This window comes from Lepisosteus platostomus, unplaced genomic scaffold (assembly GCF_059453375.1).
Source record: "Lepisosteus platostomus isolate fLepPlt1 unplaced genomic scaffold, fLepPlt1.hap1 Scaffold_61_H1, whole genome shotgun sequence".
In the NCBI taxonomy this organism is placed as follows: domain Eukaryota; kingdom Metazoa; phylum Chordata; class Actinopteri; order Semionotiformes; family Lepisosteidae; genus Lepisosteus; species Lepisosteus platostomus.
Window position 1 is genome coordinate 222550 of NW_028291677.1, and position 24951 is coordinate 247500.

Sequence of the window (24951 nt, forward strand, 5' to 3'; positions counted from 1 at the left end):
GGGGATTCTGAGCGGTGTCTAAATAAATAAATTCACAGCGTCCGCGGATGGCATTTTGCAGCTGGAAGTAGATGTCGACGCTTTTTGCACACAGCACCAAAAAAGCGTCTTTTTTGAAGGTACAGGCATTGAGCATTGGTGGTTCATTGTTAGAACTCTCGCCTGCCACGCAGGAGGCTTGGTTTCGATTCCTGGCCAGTGGCTTTTGCAGCGAACGGCTCCATCACTTGCATCCCAACTTTTGCAACTCGCAACTGAAAACCCACTGAAGCTAAGCAGGTGTGAGCCAGGTCAGAATCCGGATGAGGGTGAGCTACAGGGAAAAACAAAGCTTCCAGCTGGAAGCGGTGTTAATGGTGCCGGCGGGGGGGCGCTCACCCTGAGGTCTGTGCGGGTCCCAATGCCCCAGTATAGTGACGGAGATGCTGTGTTGTAAAAGGGCGCTGTCTTTTTGGATAAAACCGAGGTCACAGCGCTCTGTGGTCATTCAAAATGACCACCAAAACCTTTGACAAAAGCTCTTGGTAATTGATGGTCTTCAATAATGCTTCTCCTTTAGGTACATTTTAAATCAGCTGAAAAATGCTGTGAAATGGGGGGGCACTTCAGGCCAGTGTAGGATTTGGGTTACAAGAACCATGAAACTGCACGAGAAAGCCCGTACACTGATTACACGGCTTTCTATTCAAAGGAGGACAAAAGAAATTCCCTGAGTTTGATTTTTTGCAGCACAGAGAGGAGCACTGTCATGAGGCCGGTTAGCTCAGTTGGTTAGAGCGTGGTGCTAATAACGCCAAGGTCGCGGGTTTGAGCCCTGTACGGGCCAGGTCTAGGTCCAGGTCCCTGTTTATGAAACAGGCAAATGACTGTCTCAGGGGCCCATTCCTCATTCTCAAGACACATGTATGCAGTATGTACACCGTGCATTGAGCAATAGGGACTGAATACACCACAGGTAAGGTTAGAAGTCATTCTGAGGTGCCACATGTGAGGGATACAGCTAGGCATCCGAAATGTAGGGTTTGAGGCCCTTCAGGAGTACTGCATCCTTTGAGACAGACCCGTGCATGTTAAACAAATGATCATTTCTTTCGGCATTAGGGACTAAATATACTAAACATATGATGCTAAAATGTTATTTTCACATATATTAATGTAATAAATGATTGCTTATGCTTTATAAACAAATCTAATTAAAATAAAAGCTTAAGTTTTGTATTTATCTTGTACCATAGAACATGATTTTCTTTGTATTTCAAGCCCACAAAGTGTCCAAATGACGCACTACATGATATAAGGAAGATTATCACATGCATATCGGTATTATCTTTCTTATGAAAATGCATTCCTTTCATTACCTTTTACTTTTTAAAATGAACTCAAATTGAGTATAATGTAATAATTTAAGTAGAATAGATTCTAATAATATAATGATCCAGTGTTTTGCACTACTTCACTGCTTCACTGCTCTATGCCATCTGGAAATAAATCCTCAGACTGCTTACTGCCCTGGGCATGTACCAATAAATTAAAGGAGCACATCTGTTTATCACTGCGTTGAAGCAGGAGACACACAGTCTCTGCAAACACATCCTAGATACAGTGTTCCAGCACCTTTGACCTCATCCAGAACGTATCATTTCTTGAAAGGGATTGCTGTCCGAATGCACATCTGAATCCCAAACAGAACCTCTAGTAAAATACGATCATTTGTGAAACAGGCAAATGACTGTCTCAGGGGCCCATTCCTCATTGTCAGACACATGTATGGAATGCTTTCACTGTGCATTGAGCAATAGGGATTAAAAACACCGCAGGTAGATGTCATGTTCTATGATCATTTCTTTCAGCATTAGGGACTAAATATACTAAACGTATGATGCTAAAATGTTATTTTCACATATATTAATGTAATAAATGATTGCTTATGCTTTATAAACAAATCTAATTAAAATAAAAGCTTAAGTTTTGTATTTATCTTGTACCATAGAACATGATTTGCTTTGTATTTCAAGCCCACAAAGTGTCCAAATGTTCTATGATCATTTCTTTCAGCATTAGGGACTAAATATACCAAACGTATGATGCTAAAATCCTGAAAAAAGGATGTGCTCCATCTCGTCAGTAGATTGGATTCCAAAACTGATTTGGGTCAATATACATTACCTTTGAAATTAAAGTACAGTCTACTGTAGGGAACCATCAACTTAGAAAGCATTGGCCTTCCCTGGGGGTCAGGTAGGTGCAAAAGATAAACTTTTATCCTATCTTTACCTTAAGATAAGTGGCCAAGCAGTATTTTTCCAAGTTTCACCAAGCACATCATGTTGCCATAGTAGACAAAGTTCTATAAAATGTTAAATAACTTTTAAAAAAAGCATCTTGGTCTTACAGTACTGTACAAGGTGAATTAAACTGTCCCTGGTAATAAAAAGTAATTAGAAGCATCTCAGAAACTTTATCTCTAGAAACATTAGCTGTTTTATATCATGTAATTTAGTGTGATGTTGTCAGAATTCAAGGACATTATCACACACAGAAATTGGTTCAGTTAAATCTAAAAAACACAGCTAAACATGGGTTTAAATGTAACAGAAGTCTTACCTCTTGTCAAAAGATTTAATTCAAGAAGCGATGTAATAAATGATTGCTTATGCTTTATAAAGAAATCTAATTAAAATAAAAGCTTAAGTTTTGTATTTATCTTGTACCATAGAACATGATTTTCTTTGTATTTGAAGCCCACAAAGTGTCCAAATGATGCACTACATGATATAAGGAAGATTATCACATGCATATCGGTATTATCTTTCTTATGAAAATGCATTCCTTTCATTACCTTTTACTTTTTAAAATGAACTCAAATTGTGTATAATGTAATAATTTAAGTAGAATAGATTCAGGTAGGAAATATAGAGTCATGATGTTTATGGCTGACATCATTTCACATGGGTGAATTTTAAGCTAAGAAATAAAAACATTTACAATGAAGATACCATTGCTTAATTTTAAATGCCTTTAAAAAATAAATACCTCCTGAGAATAATTTGCCACTCCCAGATCCTTGGTAAGGTACTGTTTGAATCCAATCAGGAGAGGAGCATCCAGGGAGTGCTTTCTATAGAGTCCAGCTTGGGCCACTCTCTTCCGGCCTGCTGATACTTTTTAACTACTCAGGGCCTGTAAGGATATAAAACACCGGTTTAAACATTTTATACCTATAAGACAAATTAGAATTTTAGTAAAAAATAGATACATCTGAAAAATAAAAAGTCTTACTGCTGATAGAGTTCTTCAGAGCTCACATCTTCCCCTTCCTTATCCGCTTCTGTTTCAGTTTCTAGAGCAGCCTCTGGCATCTCTTCCTCCTGGACAGCGGCCTCTTGCTCAGGGCCGCTGGAATGCAGGTATATTCTTTTCAACATGCTTTTACATAATATGTTGTAACAATGATTTCAAAAAGAAACTACAGAAGCCTTACAGATTAAAAATATCTCACCTTGCCAATGTGTCTTCAGGCTCCCCATGTACAAAAAGGCCCAAGGACTCTAGCAGTCTTACAACCACTATCCTGTTTGCCTCACCAGACACGATCTCTATTCTGTGGTAATCCACGATGACCCCGTTTTTCAGGTGATTCATCATGTCCTCCCTCGCCTGTTGAGAGGCCATCCTGATCTCTTCTGCCGTGGCGTGCTTCATACACGACCTCTTCAAGTGAGCGGGTTTCCTCTGAAAATAAATAATACCATCTGTGTATAGAAACAAGCTAAGACTGATTTCTTAAATTATCCTTAATTTTCTCTCTCATAGTTTGAGCATAATGATTTTATTGCATTTATAAAAGAATTGCTCATTGCTCCTAAATAAATAATGGTTTCATAAAAAAGTGAACACTTACTTGGTCTCAGTCACAGACTTTCCAATAGAAGCCATTGTGGAGTTCAGCAACTGCAGGTCCTAGAAGTGGGGAAGGAATTTTAAAAGAGAAATTGAATTACAATACAGAAGGAATGGCTGAGGGATCACTGAAATATATATATACAAATTCCAAAGACTGAGTCCATATAGAAACAACTACCTTTCATTTTCAGTATAAGAAAAAAAAACATTATCTTCCAAAGCATCATAAAATTGTCCCTTCTTCCAGACTCTACTTCTCTCTTGTAGTAGTATAGCAGACCTTTCCAGGTGAGCAGATCACAGAGTCCGAAATGAGCTTCCTCCATCAAGCAAAGTACCTGAACATGACTCTGTCTTCATAAAAGCGCCCCTGTAATAAAGAAATTAAATCCGAAATCAAGAGGGCAGTTGCCTACTGAAATACAAGAAGTCATCAATTTTAACCTAGCAACACATTAAAGGCTGAATCTATACAAGTACGATTCTAGAAATGCTCACCAGATGACGTTTTAAGAAGGAACTGCGCCTCAGGTTCCGCCGAGATCTTAACTCGGATGGCAGGATTCAGAGTCCGGAGTGCGGACTGATGGCGCACGGAGGGTCCATATACTGTGGATCCCTCAGTGATCTTCCGCGTATTCAAACCGCCAGCGTGTGACTCCCCTGTCCCCGTGACCTCATTGCTCTGCTCTCTCCTCTGTGCAGCTGAGCCCGACTCACGGTAAAATGGAAAAAAATATGCCCTCGACGTGAGATTTATTCTGGAGCGAGCCAGTGTTGCGCATAGCTGCCTTCAAAGCAGTTAACCCAGGTTCGATTCCCGGCCAACGCAGTTGCGAATGTTTTCAAATGCTGTCATGAGCCTTGGATTGTGACTAGCAAAGCGAAGCCTTTTGAAAGAGCTAAAGCACTGCAAAACGGAATTGAAGGAGAATCTTACAGGGGATTCTGAGCAGTGTCTGCATACATGCAGTCAGATAAAGGTGCTGAAAGCTTGAGCTACTCTCAATGTCATGCTGCCCTTCCCCGGAGTAAATCTGTTACATTGAAAAAATGCTTCTGGCAGGTTCAAAAAGGGACCCTTGTTAATTGGAGAAATCAATGATTTCGAATGAATTCTGTATGCGTTAAAAGACAGCTATACACAGAAAACATGCAGGACACTGCTCATGATGTTTCCCGAGCCGAAACACAGTGCGTTTTTCCAAGCCATTTGACAAAGCCCACCCACTGAAAACTGCAGCAGATCGTGTAAAGACGTTCAACTTTGTAACTACTGCACGCACAGGAAGCAGAATAAATTCCTCTTTTCAAACTGTCAAAGGTTTGCTTTGCGAACGCTGCAGGACATCGCACAATCTCTTTTGAATGGGGACAAACGATTTATTATGGGGCGCAGTAAGTACAGACGTTTAAAAAGCTCCACTCATGCCGACGATGCAGCATGAAGAAGCGCAACCTAACGTTTGACAGACAAAAGCCGGGCGCCGCTACGAGCAATATGAAATCAAACTGACAGCACACGGCGTTTCGCGCTGACTCAAAAGTGATCTCGACAGACGCTGTTCTCTGCATAACGCTGAAAGAGCTAAAGAGCGTTTCTGTTGAGACGTAACAAGCTTGTTTCTTTCTACCATGATGTTACCATGACAAAATCTGTCTTTAAACACCTTGCTCAGTCTCTGACGAGACTGTCAAAAATTGCTTTCGCCGATTGTATTGCAAACCGGCGGAAGCGGGGTATTGGGAAAAGTTTTCAACTAGCAATAATCGCGCCTCGGCTAAACCTCACAGGCTACGATACTGCCACTGCGCAAAGCTGACGGTTGCCAGGCAACCGCGGGGATCCTATGGAAATCGTTATCGATCGTCTCATGGCATGTCGTTGCTATAACGCTTCATATTTGTCGTCTTCTTCTTCTTCTAGCTTGAGGTTTTGAAGAATTTCATGACAGACAAGGGCTCCGTTGGGAACAAAGGGCGTTGTGAGAAAACCGTTGCTTATTTTCAGCAGCAGAAATACAACCCTTTAAATAAAAGATGACAGAACAATGACGAAGGTCATGCCGGGAGGAACTCATGCACTACAGAGGAAAGGGGGCGGGCACGTACAGTTCACATTCAAGCCACAAGTACTCTTCTTGGATGTTGCACAAACAAATCCTAACGTCTTGAAAGCATTGCAGCATGTTTGTGTCCCACTTCCCGTGGCTGCGGGACGACTGACACGAACGGACAAACACAATCTGTGGCGTTTAGCGTGACATAGTCTTGCAGGCATCGTGCTGTCTCACTGCAATATTATACCACTGGAGGAAACAGTCCATCTGGCCATGAAACTCATTTGAACGTCTAGCTACAGCAACTAACAATATCATGATTTATTCAGGATGTGTGGAATCAGCACGTCCCGGAGACAGCTTCCGAAATCGTGAGCATTCTCTGGTGGTAGGGGCGTTCAAGATGCCGCTCAGGTGGGAGGTAAAGTTTAGTGGTTGGGGAGTTTTTTTGAGTTTTTCATGACCTGAATGTTAATTTTTGCTTTTTTTGACTACAGAAAAATAAGGACTTAACACTAGTTGTTTAAACTTCAGTTATAATTGAAAGAAAAAAAAAACGATTTTTTTTTAGGTTTAAAAAGTCCGATATGAGTAACACTGGGAAAAGAAAAGAGAGTGCTGGGTCTTCGAAGGAGAACTCTAAGATACCTCAATCGTATATGTATAGCACTACAAAAAAATCGATGGCAACTAAAGGGAAAAGTGAAGCAGCTGCAGGGGCAGCAAGAGGGCGGAGGTGCCGCGCGCCCGGCCGACGTGTTGGACCGGTGTGCTTTACGTGCTGAAATAAACACGCGACAGCCCCGAAATGTTTCCAGAGTGCTGTGCACTGAAGACTTGCCTGGTGCTCCTCCGTGCAGATTGTTTGTCCTCCTCCAGTGCGGGACGAGCCAACACAAGGGAGCGCATTCGCCAACATCCAGGCACGCAATGCGATTTGGAAAGCAGCTCCTTTCCAAAGAGTTGCACACGAACGATCCTTCAGTCCCGCTCGGGGGGCACGGAACCCCCGCCACACACAGCTTCAAGTAGCGAGTCAGGCGCCGGGACTTTCGCTTACGGCCACACCACCCTGAACACGCCTGATCTCGTCTGATCTCGGAAGCTAAGCAGCGTCGGGCCTGGTTAGTACTTGGATGGAAGACTGCCTGGGAATACCAGGTGCTGTAAGCTTTTGCTCTCCCGGCCAGCAGGGGTCGCCGTTGGTGCCGTAGGCTTTGGGAGGAAAACCTGCAGGATGGAAAGGTGATCTATAGCCTCATCTCTAGAGATGTTTTGTTGCTGTGGCATGTGTGTGACCCATATTCAAAAAAAAAAAACCCGTCTGTAAAACGAATATCGAAGCTGCCTCTAAATCTGCAAATGAAGATGAGTCGATAAACCACTCGTTTTTCGTATAACTAGACATATATTCATTTGTTACCGATTTCATTCATTGAGCACGAATACAATAGAGGTACAGCCATTCACTGTTTGACATGTCTGCACTGGTACAGAACCGAGCAATCAGAAAACGGGTGAAACTGTCTTTAGACTCAGCATACAGTACCGAGGCCCCCCATGACCAAATAAAGGCTAACCTCGATAATCAGCCTAAAGAACGCAGACTACAGCAAAACGACTGACTTTGAAAAGGGAATGAACGTCCGGAAGGAGTAGTGGAACTAGCTTGAGATGCTTCTCCGGACCCCTAACTAAAAGCCAGCGAGAACCAGCAGCGGCGTCCACTCCTGTCGAACCGGGATCCTTCCGCAGCCACGCAGCTCGTGGTGTCCTAACCCTCCCGTATCTGATTTTGGACCAAGCACATCAGGGGAGAGCGCGAACGCAGTCCCCCACTACCAGAAATTATGCAGTCGAGATTCCCACATTTGGGGAATTCGCAGGGGTCAGCACAGCAGGAGTGCAATGGCCGAGCCTCGCCCTGGGTGAACCTCCTTCTTGATCAAGGTATCTCCCCTGCCAGGTAAGTATGAGTTAAACAGGCCCCTGCAAGCGGCCCGCACCCACAGCACAAATCGCGCAGCCTAGGCCACCTCCTCGCCCTGCACGCCACCGCCTCCTGCTGGGCCCACTCTTTCACACACTCACACGCCACACTAACACTCAAAAGTGTGGGCAAAACGAGAAAACGAGCGCGCCGTTTCCTACACATCTGCAGTCGCCGTTGCGCATTCGCAGCATGTCCCGGGATGCAATTCGGCCTCATTGCGACGTGCGCCTGCCACACACCGAACAAACCTTTTCAGCAATTTCCAAAAAACGGGCCTGCTTGCCTGCCCACAAGGCTCCGTCTCTTACCTGCTCTCCAGAGCCTGCTGCCTTCTGTGCTTTTCTCTCGGCACCGCTGCAGTGCACACAACTCCTGCAGCGGGAGGGGGGGAGAAAGTTCCCGCGCTCTGCCGCAGGGAAGGCTCGCTCCGTGCGCACACGTCCTTTCGATGCCAGTCCAACAAGTGCTCCGCATTAGCTGCGTCGGGGCTCCAATGGCCACAATGCCGGGGAATGGCACCTGTAAAGTGTTAATTGGGGCACAGGAACAGCCCGTCTCGTCTCGGGGGGGCCGGCTTCAGAGACAATACAGCAAACACAGCGGGGCGGGGGAAGAAGACGACACCACACATGCGGGTACATTCAGCTCCGGCGGGAACGAGACATTTGTCGGTCTTTTCAAGTGCCGAGAGCCGAGCAATCCTTCACTTGTATCGTTTCTCCCCGGTGACTAGATCTGGCCCTGCGACTCTCGACTGGGCTCACCCCCGGGGCAGCCCAGCAGGTGTGAGCCTGGCCGGCACCCGGATGGGAGATTCCACCCCGGAAAAGCTCCGGTTGCTGCTGCTCCTGCAAGAGGTGTGACTGGGACCAGTAGGGAGCGCTCACCCTGCGGGCTGTGTGGCTCTCTTACGCCCCAGCCTCCTGATGGCGACACTCTGCTGCACAAACAGGCGCCGTCCTTCGGGGGAGGCGTCAAACCGAGGTCCCGACCCTCCTTGGCCATTAGGAAACCCCAGGGCTCAATGAATGAAATCGGTAACAAATGAATAAATGTCTAGTTATACGAAAAACGAGTGGTTTATCGACTCATCTTCATTTGCAGATTTAGAGGCAGCTTCGATATTCGTTTTACAGACGGGTTTTTTTTTTTTGAATATGGGTCACACACATGCCACAGCAACAAAACATCTCTAGAGATGAGGCTATAGATCACCTTTCCATCCTGCAGGTTTTCCTCCCAAAGCCTACGGCACCAACGGCGACCCCTGCTGGCCGGGAGAGCAAAAGCTTACAGCACCTGGTATTCCCAGGCGGTCTCCCATCCAAGTACTAACCAGGCCCAACCCTGCTTAGCTTCCGAGATCAGACAAGATCGGGCGTGTCCAGGATGGTGTGGCCGTAAGCGAGAGCCCTGGCGCATGACTCGCTACTTGAAGCTGTGTGTGGCGGGGGTTCCATGCCCCCCGAGCGGGACTGAAGGATCGTTCGTGTGCAACTCTTTGGAAAGGAGCTGCTTTCCAAATCGCATTGCGTGCCTGGATGTTGGCGAATGCGCTCCCTTGTGTTGGCTCGTCCCGCACTGGAGGAGGACAAACAATCTGCACGGAGGAGCACCAGGCAAGTCTTCAGTGCACAGCACTCTGGAAACATTTCGGGGCTGTCGCGTGTTTATTTCAGCACGTAAAGCGCACCGGTCCAACACGTCGGCCGGGCGCGCGGCGCCTCCGCCCTCTTGCTGCCCCTGCAGCTGCTTCACTTTTCCCTTTAGTTGCCATCGATTTTTTTGTAGTGCTATACATATACGATTGAGGTATCTTAGAGTTCTCCTTCGAAGACCCAGCACTCTCTTTTCTTTTCCCAGTGTTACTCATATCGGACTTTTTAAACATAAAAGGGTTAACCCTAAAAAAATCGTTTTTTTTTTCTTTCAATTATAACTGAAGTTTAAACAACTAGTGTTAAGTCCTTATTTTTCTGTAGTCAAAAAAAGCAAAAATTAACATTCAGGTCATGAAAAACTCAAAAAAACTCCCCAACAACTAAACTTTACCTCCCACCTGAGCGCCATCTTGAACGCCCCTACCACCAGAGAATGCTCACGATTTCGGAAGCTGTCTCCGGGACGTGCTGATTCCACACATCCTGAATAAATCATGATATTGTTAGTTGCTGTAGCTAGACGTTCAAATGAGTTTCATGGCCAGATGGACTGTTTCCTCCAGCGGTATAGTATTGCAGTGAGACAGCACGATGCCTGCAAGACTATGTCACGCTAAACGCCACAGATTGTTTGTCCGTTCTTGTCAGTCGTCCCGCAGCCACGGGAAGTGGGACACAAACATGCTGCAATGCTTTCAAGACGTTAGGATTTGTTTGTGCAACATCCAAGAAGAGTACTTGTGGCTTGAATGTGAACTGTACGTGCCCGCCCCCTTTCCTCTATAGTGCATGAGTTCCTCCCGGCATGACCTTCGTCATTGTTCTGTCATCTTTTATTTAAAGGGTTGTATTTCTGCTGCTGAAAATAAGCAACGGTTTTCTCACAACGCCCTTTGTTCCCAACGGAGCCCTTGTCTGTCATGAAATTCTTCAAAACCTCAAGCTAGAAGAAGAAGAAGACGACAAATATGAAGCGTTATAGCAACGACATGCCATGAGACGATCGATAACGATTTCCATAGAATCCCCGCGGTTGCTTGGCAACCGTCAGCTTTGCGCAGTGGCAGTATCGTAGCCTGTGAGGTTTAGCCGAGGCGCGATTATTGCTAGTTGAAAACTTTTCCCAATACCCCGCTTCCGCCGGTTTGCAATACAATCGGCGAAAGCAATTTTTGACAGTCTCGTCAGAGACTGAGCAAGGTGTTTAAAGACAGATTTGGTCATGGTGATATCATGGTAGAAAGAAACGAGCTTGTTACGTGTCAACAGAAACGCTCTTTAGCTCTTTCAGCTTTATGCAGAGAACAGCGTCTGTCGAGATTACTTTTGTGTCAGCGCGAAACGCCGTGTGCTGTCAGTATGATTTCATATTGCTCGTAGCGGCGCCTGGCTTTTGTCTGTCAAACGTTAGGTTGCGCTTCTTCATGCTGCATCGTCGGCATGAGTGGAGCATTTTAAACGTCTGTACTTACTGCGCCCCATAAGAAATCGTTTGTCCCTGTTCAAAAGAGATTGTGCGATGTCCTGCAGCGTTCGCAAAGCAAACCTTTGACAGTTTGAAAAGAGGAATTTATTCTGCTTCCTGTGCGTGCAGTAGTTACAAAGTTGAACGTCTTTACACGATCTGCTGCAGTTTTCAGTGGGTGGGCTTTGTCAAATGGCTTGGAAAAACGCACTCTGTTTCGGCTCGGGAAACATCATGAGCAGTGTCCTGCATGTTTTCTGTGTATAGCTGTCTTTTAACGCGTACAGAATTCATTCGAAATCATTGATTTCTCCAATTAACAAGGGTCCCTTTTTGAACCTGCCAGAAGCATTCTTTCAATGTAACAGATTTACTCCGGGGAAGGGCAGCATGACATTGAGAGTAGCTCAAGCTTTCAGCACCTTTATCTGACTGCATGTATGCAGACACTGCTCAGAATCCCCTGTAAGATTCTCCTTCAATTCCGTTTTGCAGTGCTTTAGCTCTTTCAAAAGGCTTCGCTTTGCTAGTCACAATCCAAGGCTCATGACAGCATTTGAAAACATTTGCAACTGCATTGGCCGGGAATCGAACCTGGGTCAACTGCTTTGAAAGCAGCTATGCGCAACACTGGCTCGCTCCAGAGTAAATTTCACGTCGAGGGCATATTTTTTTCCATTTTACCGTGAGTCGGGCTCAGCTGCACAGAGGAGAGAGCAGAGCAATGAGGTCACGGGGAAGAAGGGACAATTTTATGATGCTTTGGAAGATAATGTTTTTTTTTTCTTATACTGAAAATGAAAGGTAGTTGTTTCTATATGGACTCAGTCTTTGGAATTTGTATATATATATTTCAGTGATCCCTCAGCCATTCCTTCTGTATTGTAATTCAATTTCTCTTTTAAAATTCCTTCCCCACTTCTAGGACCTGCAGTTGCTGAACTCCACAATGGCTTCTATTGGAAAGTCTGTGACTGAGACCAAGTAATTGCTCACTTTTTTATGAAACCATTATTTATTTTGGAGCAATGAGCAATTCTTATATAAATGCAATAAAATCATTATGCTCAAACTATGAGAGAGAAAATTAAGGATAATTTAAGAAATCAGTCTTAGCTTGTTTCTATACACAGATGGTATTATTTATTTTCAAAGGAAACCCGCGAGGATTCCCCTGGTGTGCAAGATGTGCCTGAATACTCTTGATCAGCTTCCTGCTCACTTGAAGAGGGCGTGTATGAAGCACGCCACGGCAGAAGAGATCAGGATGGCCTCTCAACAGGCGAGGGAGGACATGATGAATCACCTGAAGAATGGGGTCATCGTGGATTACCACAGAATAGAGATCGTGTCTGGTGAGGCAAACAGGATAGTGGTTGTAAGACTGCTAGAGTCCTTGGGCCTTTTTGTACATGGGAAGCCTGAAGACACATTGGCAAGGTGAGATATTTTTAATCTGTAAGGCTTCTGTAGTTTCTTTTTGAAATCATTGTTACAACATATTATGTAAAAGCATGTTGAAAAGAATATACCTGCATTCCAGCGGCCCTGAGCAAGAGGCCGCAGTCCAGGAGGAAGAGATGCCAGAGGCTGCTCTAGAAACTGAAACAGAAGCGGATAAGGAAGGGGAAGATGTGAGCTCTGAAGAACTCTATCAGCAGTAAGACTTTTTATTTTTCAGATGTATCTATTTTTTACTAAAATTCTAATTTGTCTTATAGGTATAAAATGTTTAAACCGGTGTTTTATATCCTTACAGGCCCTGAGTAGTTAAAAAGTATCAGCAGGCCGGAAGAGAGTGGCCCAAGCTGGACTCTATAGAAAGCACTCCCTGGATGCTCCTCTCCTGATTGGATTCAAACAGTACCTTACCAAGGATCTGGGAGTGGCAAATTATTCTCAGGAGGTATTTATTTTTTAAACGCATTAAAAATTAAGCAATGGTATCTTCATTGTAAATGTTTTTATTTCTTAGCTTAAAATTCACCCATGTGAAATGATGTCAGCCATAAACATCATGACTCTATATTTCCTACCTGAATCTATTCTACTTAAATTATTACATTATACACAATTTGAGTTCATTTTAAAAAGTAAAAGGTAATGAAAGGAATGCATTTTTAAAAGAAAGATAATACCGATATGCATGTGATAATCTTCCTTATATCATGTAGTGCGTCATTTGGACACTTTGTGGGCTTGAAATACAAAGAAAATCATGTTCTATGGTACAAGATAAATACAAAAACTTAAGCTTTTATTTTAATTAGACTTGTTTATAAAGCATAAGCAATCATTTATTACATCGCTTCTTGAATTAAATCTTTTGACAAGAGGTAAGACTTCTATTTTACATTTAAACCCATGTTTAGCTGCGTTTTTTAGATTTAACTGAACCAATTTCTGTGTGTGATAATGTCCTTGAATTCTGACAACATCACACTAAATTACATGATATAAAACAGCTAATGTTTCTAGAGATAAAGTTTCTGGGATGCTTCTAATTACTTTTTATTACCAGGGACAGTTTAATTCACCTTGTACAGTACTGAAAGACCAAGATGCTTTTTTTAAAGTTATTTAACATTTTATAGAACTTTTTCTACTATGGCAACATGATGAGCTTGGTGAAACTTGGAAAAATACTGCTTGGCCACTTATCTTAAGATAAAGATAGGATAAAGGTTTATCTTTTGCACCTACCTGACCCCCAGGGAAGGCCAATGCTTTCTAAGTTGATGGTTCCCTACAGTAGACTGTACCTTATCTTCAAAGGTAATGTATATTGACCCAAATCAGTTTTGGAATCCAATCTACTGCCGAGATGGAGCACATCCTTTTTTCAGGATTTTAGCATCATACGTTTGGTATATTTAGTCCCTAATGCTGAAAGAAATGATCATAGAACATGACATCTAACCTTACCTGTGGTGTCTTTAATCCCTATTGCTCAATGCATGGTGTACGTACTGCATACATGTGTCTTGAGAATGAGGAATGGGCCCCTGAGACAGTAATTTGCCTGTTTCACAAATGATCGTATTTTACTAGAGATTCTGTTTGGGATTCAGATGTGCATTCGGACAGCAATCCCTTTCAAGAAATGATACGTTCTGGATGAGGTCAAAGGTGCTGGAACACTGTATTTAGGATGTGTTTGCAGAGACTATGTGTCTCCTGCTTCAACGCAGTGATAAATAGATGTGCTCCTGTAATTCATTGGTACATGCCCAGGGCAGTAAGCAGTCTGAGGATTTATTTCCAGACGGCATAGAGCAGTGAAGTAGTGTAGTAGAGCAACACACTGGATCATTTTATTATTAGAATCTATTCTACTTAAATTATTACATTATACACAACTTGAGTTCATTTTAAAAAGTAAAAGATAATGAAAGGAATGCATTTTCATAAGAAAGATAATACTGATATGCATGTGATAATCTTCTTTATATCATGTAGTGCGTCATTTGGACACTTTGTGGGCTTGAAATACAAAGAAAATCATGTTCTATGGTACAAGATAAATACAAAACTTTAGCTTTTATTTTAATTAGATTTGTTTATAAAGCATAAGCAATCATTTATTACATTAATATATGTGAAAATAACATTTTAGCATCATATTATTACATACAGGTCTCTAGCTTCAACACAGTGATATATATATGCTCAGTGATTTATTGGTACATGCCCAGGTCAATAATCAGAATGAGGATTTATTTCCAGACGGGCTACAGGTAGTGTTGTGAAATACTTCAACACACTGGATCGCAGATTTAGACCCCCTGCACTCTTACTACTTAAAAACCAAAGAAATGAAGATATGTAGCAATCACATTGTAACAGGGGTGACAGTGACTTAATGCTTATACTAGTGGACTTCTGGTACCTTTAGGGTAAGGTGTTCCCTGAAGGGCTCTCAAACCCCGCATTTCAGATGCCTAGCTGTATCGCTGATGTGTTGCACCTCAGAATCACTTTTAAACCTTACCTCTGGTATCTTTAATCCCTATTGCTCAACGCATGGTGAAAGTATTGCATAAATGTGTCTGAAAATGAGCAATGGGCACCTGAGAGACTCATTTGCCTGTTTCACAAATGATCATATTTGACTAGAGATTCTGTTTGGGATTCAGTTGTGCATTCTGACAGCAATCCCTTTCAAAAAACGATACATTCTGGATGAGGTCAAAGGTGCAGGAACACTGTATTTAGGATGTGTTTGCACTTATGAGGATTTATTTCCAGATGTGCTAGGGGTAGTGTTGTGAAATACTTCAACACACTGGATCGCAGGTTTAAACCCCCTGCACTCTTACTCCTTAAAAACCAACAAATGCAGATATGTAGCAATCATATTGTAGCAGACACTCATTTGCCTGTTTCACAAATGATCATATTCTACTAGAGATTCTGTTTGGGATACGGATGTGCATTCTGACAGCAATCTCTTTCAAAAAATGATTTTACCTTATCGCGGCATTGCCATTCTTGCCTCTTTGGACAATATCTCCATCTTGTGGTCGTTGTTGGTAATGTCTAGACAATATCTCCATCTTGTGGTCGTTCTTGGTAATGTCTTCTTATGCCCTTTTTTATTTCAATTCTCTATTAGTTGATTCTAGAATCTCTACAATAGAGTTGAAAACATCAGTTTTAAAGCAGACAATATGACATTATTTATAGTCCAATTAGAAATGTATTACCCTGATAGATATCCCAACACCCGGAATGTATTGATACCATATCCCCAGTAATGCTCCTCAGGCCTAACAAGCACACTGTTGGTCTTAGGAAGCATCAGACACAGAAACGGTAACAACATCCTTCTTTCTGTTCACTCAGTCTCTGGTGCCGTGGGTCAGTGAAAGTGCGATGCGCGGATCCAGCGATCTCATCCTGTCACTCAGATGGCACAATCAGTAATTGGTGGCAGTTGATATGGTCCCTCCCAGCAGGATTGCAACATCTGGCAGGGTATCTCTTCTTCACCTACACCCACTCGCCAGGTATCCGGTCGTGTCTCCCCTCTGCTGGAGGTCCCCAAGCGTCCGGCACCTGTTCACAAGCCCTGTGCACCGCTTCAGTTAACAAACCTACAACACTTTAATAGAGAGTTATCTACCCACGGTGTCCCTTCAGTTGATATTTCCTTAGTTGGTCTTTCAGACTGTGGGTGATTGGGGCAATGTGACTTCCAACTTACCCCTAGTGAGGCAATTACAGCCTGGCACACCTTCCCAGTGTAGTCTGCCCCTAGATCAGTATCCAAGGGGCAGGGCAGTCCATACCCTGGGATCATCTTTGTCATACACTTGGGTATGTGCCAGCCCACATCACATCATCATACAACCCCACATTCTTTACACATTTGTTCTAACCACTATTAAACATCTATTAAAGGCCTCAACCTGAATTCTCCCCTTTCCCCAATAGAGGTTTCACAGGGGTCTCAGACTCCCGCTCTCCCAGTGCAGCTCGTCTGGCATCTGCATCTGCATGGTTGTTACCTTGAGTTACTGGAATTCTTTATTTATTGTGTTATTTACACCTTACTCAAGCTGCTTCTGTCGGCAGCTGTAAAACTACAAATCAGTTCAGAGACAAGCCTAGTATTCTTAACTGGAGTCCCTGCCGTTGTGAGAGAATCCTATTTCTCCATAGCCATCCAGAATTGTGGCCTACATGCAACAAATACATACATTATATACATATACAGTAACCCTTTGTCCACACTTACATACAAAGGAATGGTTGATCCATCTGAGGAAACCCCAGTCTCAGCACCTGTAAGAGAGCTTGTTTCAAATTATTATAGGCGGCTTTTGTTGCGGGAACCAAGGCAATCTTGTCCTTGTACTGCACTCCCCCCTTAAGCAGATCTGTTAAGAGTTGTGCTCACCCTGTAAAAACATTGCACCCAAGCCCTGTTAAAATTTCACAATGCTAGACACAAAAGGGCCTTATCATAACTGCTTCTATTAGACACTCTAAAGCTGAAGCAACTCAGACTTGTGGGTTTCCTCGTCAGGGGAAGCACTCAGAATACTATCAACATACTGAGTGATCACAGTCAGTTGAAGCCACGTGATACCCTGTTCTGGATAGTCATTCTTTGTAATGCATAATATTCCAACCCAATAGATCTGGGATAAAACCACCCATTAAAATCTGGTACTCGGCAAGTAAAACTTGCTGCCCCAATACTCCTGTGGCCTCCTGCCGTCTCCCCATATACATTACTCTATAGCACACTGTTGAACAGAGGAGTGAAACAAGCATGACAGTAGTGCTCCAGTATCCCATAACAGAGAAACCAACACTCCATTAACAGTACATTTTTATCCACTGGACTGGGACAGACTTAGGGAGGGTACAAGGGATTTACAGGATCTAATCGTTAGGTAAACAGATCTTCTCACAAGACGTTATTCTCCCCAGTCTCGATTCTAAACCTACAGCGTTTCAGCATGTCTGAGACATTCGAATAAACCCAAATTGTTTCCTCTATTGCAACTAATTGTATAAAAATACAAACACTGTTTATCTAACTACTTTTACGTCCACCTGTACTGTACTTATACTTTCAGACGCTCTTATATTTTCCAATCTCCTTAAGTTGATTTTCGTCAAGTCTCTTTAGTTACGTCTCTAGCCAGTCCCGCTGGCTAAACACACTTACACCGTCATTTAGCTGCAAAAAGGCATTCGCGGATGCTGAAGAATTTATTTCCAAGGCAGCGGGTACAAGCGATTTGGCGTTTTAAAACCACCAGGAACAGCAAAGAGGCACGCTTCTTTCCTTGCGCCGGAACACAAGGACTGGAGGCGGACAACCTAGTCGGCAGGATTCGAACTTGCGCGGGGAGACCCCAATGGATTTCCAATCCATCGCTTTAATCACTCGGCCACGACTACAGCAAGCCCCACCGCCGCTGCGTTCTTGCTACAATCTTACCTGGATCGCGAGGCGCCGGCGGAAGCCTATTTCAAAGTCATTCTCCGTTTAAAAAAAACATTTCCAAAATACAAGCCTTGCAGACAGACACGCCTCAGAGGACTTAAGGGTGGCTTCATGTCGGAATGATAAAGTCTCCCCGTCCGGACATGAAAATGCCACTTTGTTACACACAAAAAAAGAATCAACAACAGAGAAATGCCCACAAGCATTTGAAAAGCCGCACCACGTCGCACTTGAAATAGCTCTTACATTAGTGGTAGACGCAGGAATCGCCTTTTTATTTACGCTCTTACCAACGCGATGGAAAGCAAAACAAAGCAAAGCAGAGCAAAACAAAACGAACAAACGAAAACCCTCACGTCCCACACTTGCATGTAAGGCCGTTACGTGCCCAAGCGGTATTGTATGTCATCCTAGCACTGCAGCCCGGGGCGTACGGTATATGGGAACGAGCGCACGCCACGAATCGTCTCGAATCACTCCCTACAGCTGTAAGGCACCTTGAAGTGTGCACCCCCAACATTCTTCCTTGCGCATCTGTGAAATCTAAATTAAATCTCACGTTGGGGGCATATTTTTTTCCACTTTATCATGAGTCGGGCTCGGCTGCACAGAGGTGAGAGCAGAGCAATGAGGTCACGGGGACAGGGGAGTTACACGCTGGCGGTTTGAATACGCGGAAGATCACTGAGGGATCCACAGTATATGGACCCTCCGTGCTCCATCAGTCCACACTCCGGACTCTGAATCCTGCCATCCGAGTTAAGATCTCGGCGAAACCTGAGGCGCAGTTCCTTCTTAAAACGTAATCTGGTGAGCATTTCTAGAATCATACTTGTATAGATGCAGCCTTTAATGTGTTGCTAGGTTAAAATTGATGACTTCTTGAACTTCAGTAGGCAACTGCCCTCTTGATTTTGGATTTAATTTCTTTATTACAGGGGCGCATTTATGAAGACAGAGTCATGTTCAGGTACTTTGCTTGATGGAGGAAGCTCATTTCGGACTCTGTTATCTGCTCACCTGGAAAGGTCTGCTGTACTACTACAAGAGAGAAGTAGAGTCTGGAAGAAGGGACAATTTTATGATGCTTTGGAAGATAATGTTTTTTTTTCTTTGAAATCGAAATGAATCAGAATATCAGTGCAAAAGACAAACTCTTGGTTTGGTTTAAAGAGATATGGTTTTAAAACAGACAACATGTAGAAAACAGGTGTTTCTCACTTTTGGAAAAGAATGGACCGCGGGTAATATTTTACTAGTTGCAGTGCTGAGCTCACTGGGTTAAAGTCCTGCAGTGTCACACCAGGGCCAGTGGCGCAATGGATAACGCGTCTGACTACGGATTAGGAGATTGTAAATTCGACTCCTGGCTGGCTCGGGTCGTTTTTAAACGCATCAGGCTACTCCCTTAGTAGCCTGTGCTACTTACTGCATTGTAATCGTACCCAGTAAGAGATTTCCTTCATGTAAATGAACTGCACCTGACAGCTTTAGAAAAACACCTGGGCTCAGTACGGTGCTGAGAGCTCAGCGTTGCTGTTGTTCTAATTAGAACGCACTGCATCGGCTATGAACCCGAACTTTTCAATTATTCCGATCAGTAAGTCAACACGTAGTCCACATGAAGGTAGGAATATTCTCTTGTCTGTCTCTTGTTTGTATAGAACTGAATGTCCCTGACAATGTACTGTTAGTTTTAATTGAAGAACGGCATTTGTGTTCAAATATACCAGACAAGTTTACGTAACTGCTCATGCGACACTCAGTTGTAATTAGTCAAGAAATAAAGTCGAACAACAGCTGCGGGTTTGATTCTGAACGTATCAGATTGCAGCGCGTTTTACTTCCATTGACAAATGATAGAGATTCGAAGAGAGATCCTTCAGACCAGCAAGCAAACCCACGGCTATTTCGGTTTTCTATCTAGGCAACGTTGGTGTCTGCAATAGCATACATGAAAGCGTGATGCAATTTCTGTGGCTACTTGATTATAATGCTTTTTTTTATTTTTATTAAACATGTAGAATTTACAAATACAAATACAACAAGAGGATCAGAGTCATGTACAAGAGAAAAAAAACGCAGCAGAAAAAAAACATTTAACTACCAGAGGTAATTAAGTAATTATGTGATCAAATTGTATATTTTACACGTATCATATTTTCCTTGCTTTAATATTTCTCAATTATAAACTTTAGTTTCAACATGCATGCGTTTCCTGTAAAAAAATAAAACTCAGCACAGTTTTTTACAAAACAAAAAAAACGTTTTTCTTTTAACAACATTTCGAGTACCTCTGGCATTCATGAAAAAGACATACACAAAAGCAAATAACTAACTCTAAGACTATCTAAACTATTGAGTTTTTCAAAGAACCAGAACTATAACAGTCCTTAACACTTAACTACACCATTCCAAACTAACACTAAAGAAACACTAGTATATACTGGTATAACAAATAAAACCAAACATAATCATTAACTGAGCAGTCACTGGGAGCAAATCTCCTTCCCGTCCACAAAGGCCCTCGCTCCCACAAAGTAGGGTCTCCTCCCCTCTCTTCTGGCAGCTTCAACCTGGGGCCACAGCTGGTTCCTGGTGCTCCTGTCCGCGGCAGACAGTTCCTCTGCAAACCTCAGTTTGTTCCCATTCAAATACTCATTCCCCCTCGCCGCTCGCCAGAGCATGTCCCTCGCCGTCCTCTTGGTGAACTGTATTATAATCGATCTGGGGCGCACTTGCCCAGACATGTTCGCTCTCCCGAGCCTGTGAACAAAGTCAATGGCCGATATTACGTCCTCCTGGTCCGGCAGGGTCCTTTTACAGATACCCTTCACTGTTGCAACAAGGTCCTTATCACGTTCCTCTTTAACTCCAAATAATTTTAAATTCCATCGTCGACAGTATCTATCTACATCGTTCACTTTCAATTCAAGTTCTTTAATATGCTTTTCTTGTTCGGTATTTACTTGTTTAAGAACTTTTACTTCACTCTTTAAGTCTTCAACCTCTTTAAACACACAGTCCATGGACTTTTTAAGACTTTCGATTGCGACTGTATTAAATCGAATCATTTCCTTCAGCTCACCCATCATGTTAAAGATGTTGGTTTGGAGCTCCTCCAGCGTCAGGTCGCCCCTTCCTCTCTTGGCCGCCGGGGTTTTCACAGGTGTGCTGGGCAGGGACTCCGGCTCTACCGTACGAGCGCATCTCCAGCACTCTTTCCACGTCCCCTCCAGCTGCTTCACTTTTCCCTGTAGTTCCATCGATTTTCTTGTAGTGCTATACATATACGATTGAGGTATCTTAGATTTCTCCTTCGAGGACCCAGCACTCTTTTCTTTTCCCAGTGTTACTCATATCGAAATTCTTAAACCTAAAAAAAATCGTTTTTTTTTCTTTCAATTATAACTGAAGTTTAAACAACTAGTGTTAAGTCCTTATTTTTCTGTAGTCAAAAAAAGCAAAAATTAACATTCAGGTCATGAAAAACTAAAAAAAACTCCTCAACCACTAAACTTTACCTCCCACCTGAGCGCCATCTTGAACGCCCCTACCACCAGAGAATGCTCACGATTTCGGAAGCTGTCTCCGGGACGTGCTGATTCCACACATCCTGAATAAATCATGATATAGTTAGTTGCTGTAGCTAGACGTTTAAATGAGTTTCATGGCCAGATGGACTGTTTCCTCCAGCGGTATAGTATTGCAGTGAGACAGCACGATGCCTGCAAGACTATGTCACGCTAAACGCCACAGATTGTGTTTGTCCGTTCGTGTCAGTCGTCCTGCAGCCACGGGAAGTGGGACACAAACATGCTGCAATGCTTTCAAGACGTTAGGATTTGTTTGTGCAACATCCGAGAAGAGTACTTGTGGCTTGAATGTGAACTGTACGTGCCCGCCCCCTTTCCTCTGTAGTGCATGAGTTCCTCCCGGCATGCCCTTCCTCATTGTTCTGTCATCTTGTATTTAAAGGGTTGTATTTCTGCTGCTGAAAATAAGCAACGGTTTTCTCACAACGCCCTTTGTTCCCGACGGAGACCTTGTCTGCCATGAAATTCTTCAAAACCTCAAGCTAGATGAAGAAGAGGACAAATATGAAGCGTTACAGAAACGACATGCCATGAGACTATCGATAACGATTTCCATAGGATCCCCGCGGTTGCCTGGCAACTATCAGCTTTGCGCAGTGGCAGTATCGTAGCCTGTGAGGTTTAGCCGAGGCGCGATTATTGCTAGTTGAAAACTTTTCCCAATACCCCGCTTCCGCCGGTTTGCAATACAATCGGCGAAAGCAATTTTTGACAGTGTCGTCAGAGACTGAGCAAGGTGCTTAAAGACAGATTTGGTCATGGTGACATCATGGTAGAAAGAAACGAGCTTGTTACGTCTCAACAGAAACGCTCTTTAGCTCTTTCAGCGTTATGCAGAGAACAGCGTCTGTCGAGATCACTTTTGAGTCAGCGCGAAACGCCGTGTGCTGTCAGTTTGATTTCATATTGCTCGTAGCGGCGCCCGGCCTTTGTCTGTCAAATGTTAGGTTGCGCTTCTTCATGCTGCATCGTCGGCATGAGTGGAGCTTTTTAAACGTCTGTACTTACTGCGCCCCATAAGAAATCGTTCGTCCCTGTTCAAAAGAGATTGTGCGATGTCCTGCAGCGTTCGCAAAGCAAACCTTTGACAGTTTGAAAAGAGGAATTTATTCTGCTTCCTGTGCGTGCAGTAATTACAAAGTTGAACGTCTTTACACGATCTGCTGCAGTTTTCAGTGGGCGGGCTTTGTCAAATTGCTTGGAAAAACGCAGTTTCGGCTCGGGAAACATCATGAGCAGTGTCAGCACAGAGAGGACCACTGTTGTGAGGCCGGTTAGCTCAGTTGGTTAGAGTGTGGTGCTAATAACGCCAAGGTCGTGGGTTCGAGCCCCGTACGGGCCAGGTCCTTTTCTCCTCTCTTACCAAAGCTGTTAGGTTCCTTTCCGTGGTGAGATGGGTTGTCATGCAACGCTGCCACATAGTGCCGACAGACAAGAGTGTTGCGGGAGAAGAGAAAAGTGTTTGAAGTTTTAAGAGTGTATTAGGTGGAGCCAAAATCAAGTGTCACAAATGCAAGTGGGAGGATTTCCAATGTTTAATATGGTAAAAATAAGCAGAAGTTATCTGCCGGTCATGGCACAGTCTGCCATGCTTTTGTCATATACTGTAAAGTGGTGTCGAACTGGAGCCTCACCATTTGCATATGTGAGGCTCCAGTTATACATCGAGTGTCACGTTAAATGACAAAAATCAAGAGAGTTAAAGCAGCTGGAGAGGTTTTCTTACAACTTTTGAGCTGACACAGTTTTGGAAAATGTTTCCTTCACGCTGCACTGTACAACATAGGCAGCCAAGAGTCTCCAAAACAAAACAGAATTGACAGATAGGAGAAAATTCCCACTCGTCCTGAAGTTCCCAAAATCCAGCACTGAGCGTAAACAAAGTGTCTAAGTAGCGTGGGAATGCTAACCCTAACCCTAGCTGGAGTTTGAGCAATCCAGCACTGAGCGTAAAAAGATGAGTCAAAGTAATGTCTAATCTGATTAGTTTCCTTAGAGCTGGTTCAGAGTTTGTTCAAGAATTTACCTTTCACAGATGCGCAAAGAAGAATGTTGGGGGTGCACGCTTCAAGGTGCCTTACAGCTGTAGGGAGTGATTCGAGACGATTCGTGGCGTGTGCTCGTTCCCATATACCGTACGCCCCGGGGTGCAGTGGTAGGATGACATACAATACCGCTTGGGCACGTAACGGTGTTATTTGCAAGTGCGGGACGTGAGGGTTTTTGTTTGTTCGTTGTTTTGCTCTGCTTTGCTTTGTTTTGCTTTCCATCGCGTTGGTAAGAGCGTAAATAAAAAGGCGATTCCTGCGTCTACCACTAATGTAAGAGCTATTTCAAGTGCGGCGTGGTGCGGCTTTTCAAATGCTCAACAGGATGACTTCGCATGCACGCGTGCTTTCATGAAGTCGTGTGTGCAACCATGTCTGCTTACGTGCAAACGGGCGTGGTTTCATGTATGCAAAAAACTTTCCTGGGCTCTTCTGAAGCACATAAAATTATTTGGAGATATAAATTTGTCTTGTTTTCCTCTTAGGCTCTAGAATTGATATTTTTTTTTTCATTTTTGGTATTTTTCATCATTTTTCAGAAAGTGGTTGCAAGCCCGATATCATGGGAAGAAACTTCAGGATTCGGGGATCAGTCAATGGATTTTAAAACACATCCTAAATACAGTGTTCCTGCACCTTTGACCTCATCCAGAATGTATCGTTTTTTGAAAGGGATTGCTGTCAGAATGCACAACTGAATTCCAAACAGAATCTCTAGTCAAATATGATCATTTGTGAAACAGGCAAATGAGTCTCTCAGGTGCCCATTGCTCATTATCAGACACATTTATGCAATACTTTCACCATGCGTTGAGCAATAGGGATTAAAGATACCAGAGGTAAGGTTTAAAAGTGATTCTGAGGTGCAATAGATCAGCGATACAGCTAGGCATCTGAAATGTGGGGTTTGAGAGCCCTTCAGGGAACACCGTACCCTAAAGGTACCTGAAGTCCACTAGTATAAGCATTAAGTCACTGTCACCCCTGTTACAATGTGATTGCTACATATCTTCATTTCTTTGGTTTTTAAGGAGTAAGAGTGCAGGGGGTCTAAATCTGCGATCCAGTGTGTTGAAGTATTTCACAACACTACCTGTAGCCCGTCTGGAAATAAATCCTCATTCTGATTATTGACCTGGGCATGTACCAATAAATCACTGAGCATATATATATATATCACTGTGCTGAAGCTAAAGACCTGTATGTAATAATATGATGCTAAAATGTTATTTTCACATATAGTAATGTAATAAATGATTGC

At 43.4% G+C, this 24951-nt stretch overlaps 1 long non-coding RNA gene and 8 other non-coding genes across 9 annotated transcripts; 4 read left to right on the plus strand and 5 right to left on the minus strand.

Moving 5' to 3' along the window:
* Positions 1-3278: 3278 nt before the first annotated feature.
* On the minus strand, positions 3279-4241 carry LOC148632436 (uncharacterized). The gene is made up of 4 exons (XR_015934304.1): positions 4082-4241; positions 3902-3960; positions 3500-3732; positions 3279-3396 (listed from the first exon to the last, which is right to left on the minus strand). It is a non-coding gene; the product is annotated as an uncharacterized LOC148632436 (long non-coding RNA).
* Positions 4242-5582: 1341 nt separating this feature from the next.
* LOC148632437 (U4 spliceosomal RNA) lies at positions 5583-5724 on the minus strand. The gene has a single exon (XR_015934347.1). It is a non-coding gene; the product is annotated as a U4 spliceosomal RNA (small nuclear RNA).
* Positions 5725-7017: 1293 nt separating this feature from the next.
* On the plus strand, positions 7018-7136 carry LOC148632438 (5S ribosomal RNA). The gene has a single exon (XR_015934311.1). It is a non-coding gene; the product is annotated as a 5S ribosomal RNA (ribosomal RNA).
* A 637-nt stretch (positions 7137-7773) lies between these two features.
* On the minus strand, positions 7774-7937 carry LOC148632439 (U1 spliceosomal RNA). Its single transcript, XR_015934322.1, has one exon. It is a non-coding gene; the product is annotated as a U1 spliceosomal RNA (small nuclear RNA).
* A 1306-nt stretch (positions 7938-9243) lies between these two features.
* LOC148632440 (5S ribosomal RNA) lies at positions 9244-9362 on the minus strand. Its single transcript, XR_015934343.1, has one exon. It is a non-coding gene; the product is annotated as a 5S ribosomal RNA (ribosomal RNA).
* A 1304-nt stretch (positions 9363-10666) lies between these two features.
* On the plus strand, positions 10667-10808 carry LOC148632441 (U4 spliceosomal RNA). The gene has a single exon (XR_015934348.1). It is a non-coding gene; the product is annotated as a U4 spliceosomal RNA (small nuclear RNA).
* Positions 10809-17918: 7110 nt separating this feature from the next.
* Positions 17919-18000, minus strand: trnas-gga (transfer RNA serine (anticodon GGA)). Its single transcript has one exon. It is a non-coding gene; the product is annotated as a tRNA-Ser (tRNA).
* A 4227-nt stretch (positions 18001-22227) lies between these two features.
* On the plus strand, positions 22228-22369 carry LOC148632443 (U4 spliceosomal RNA). The gene has a single exon (XR_015934358.1). It is a non-coding gene; the product is annotated as a U4 spliceosomal RNA (small nuclear RNA).
* A 541-nt stretch (positions 22370-22910) lies between these two features.
* Positions 22911-22984, plus strand: trnai-aau (transfer RNA isoleucine (anticodon AAU)). Its single transcript has one exon. It is a non-coding gene; the product is annotated as a tRNA-Ile (tRNA).
* The last annotated feature ends 1967 nt before the right edge of the window (positions 22985-24951 follow it).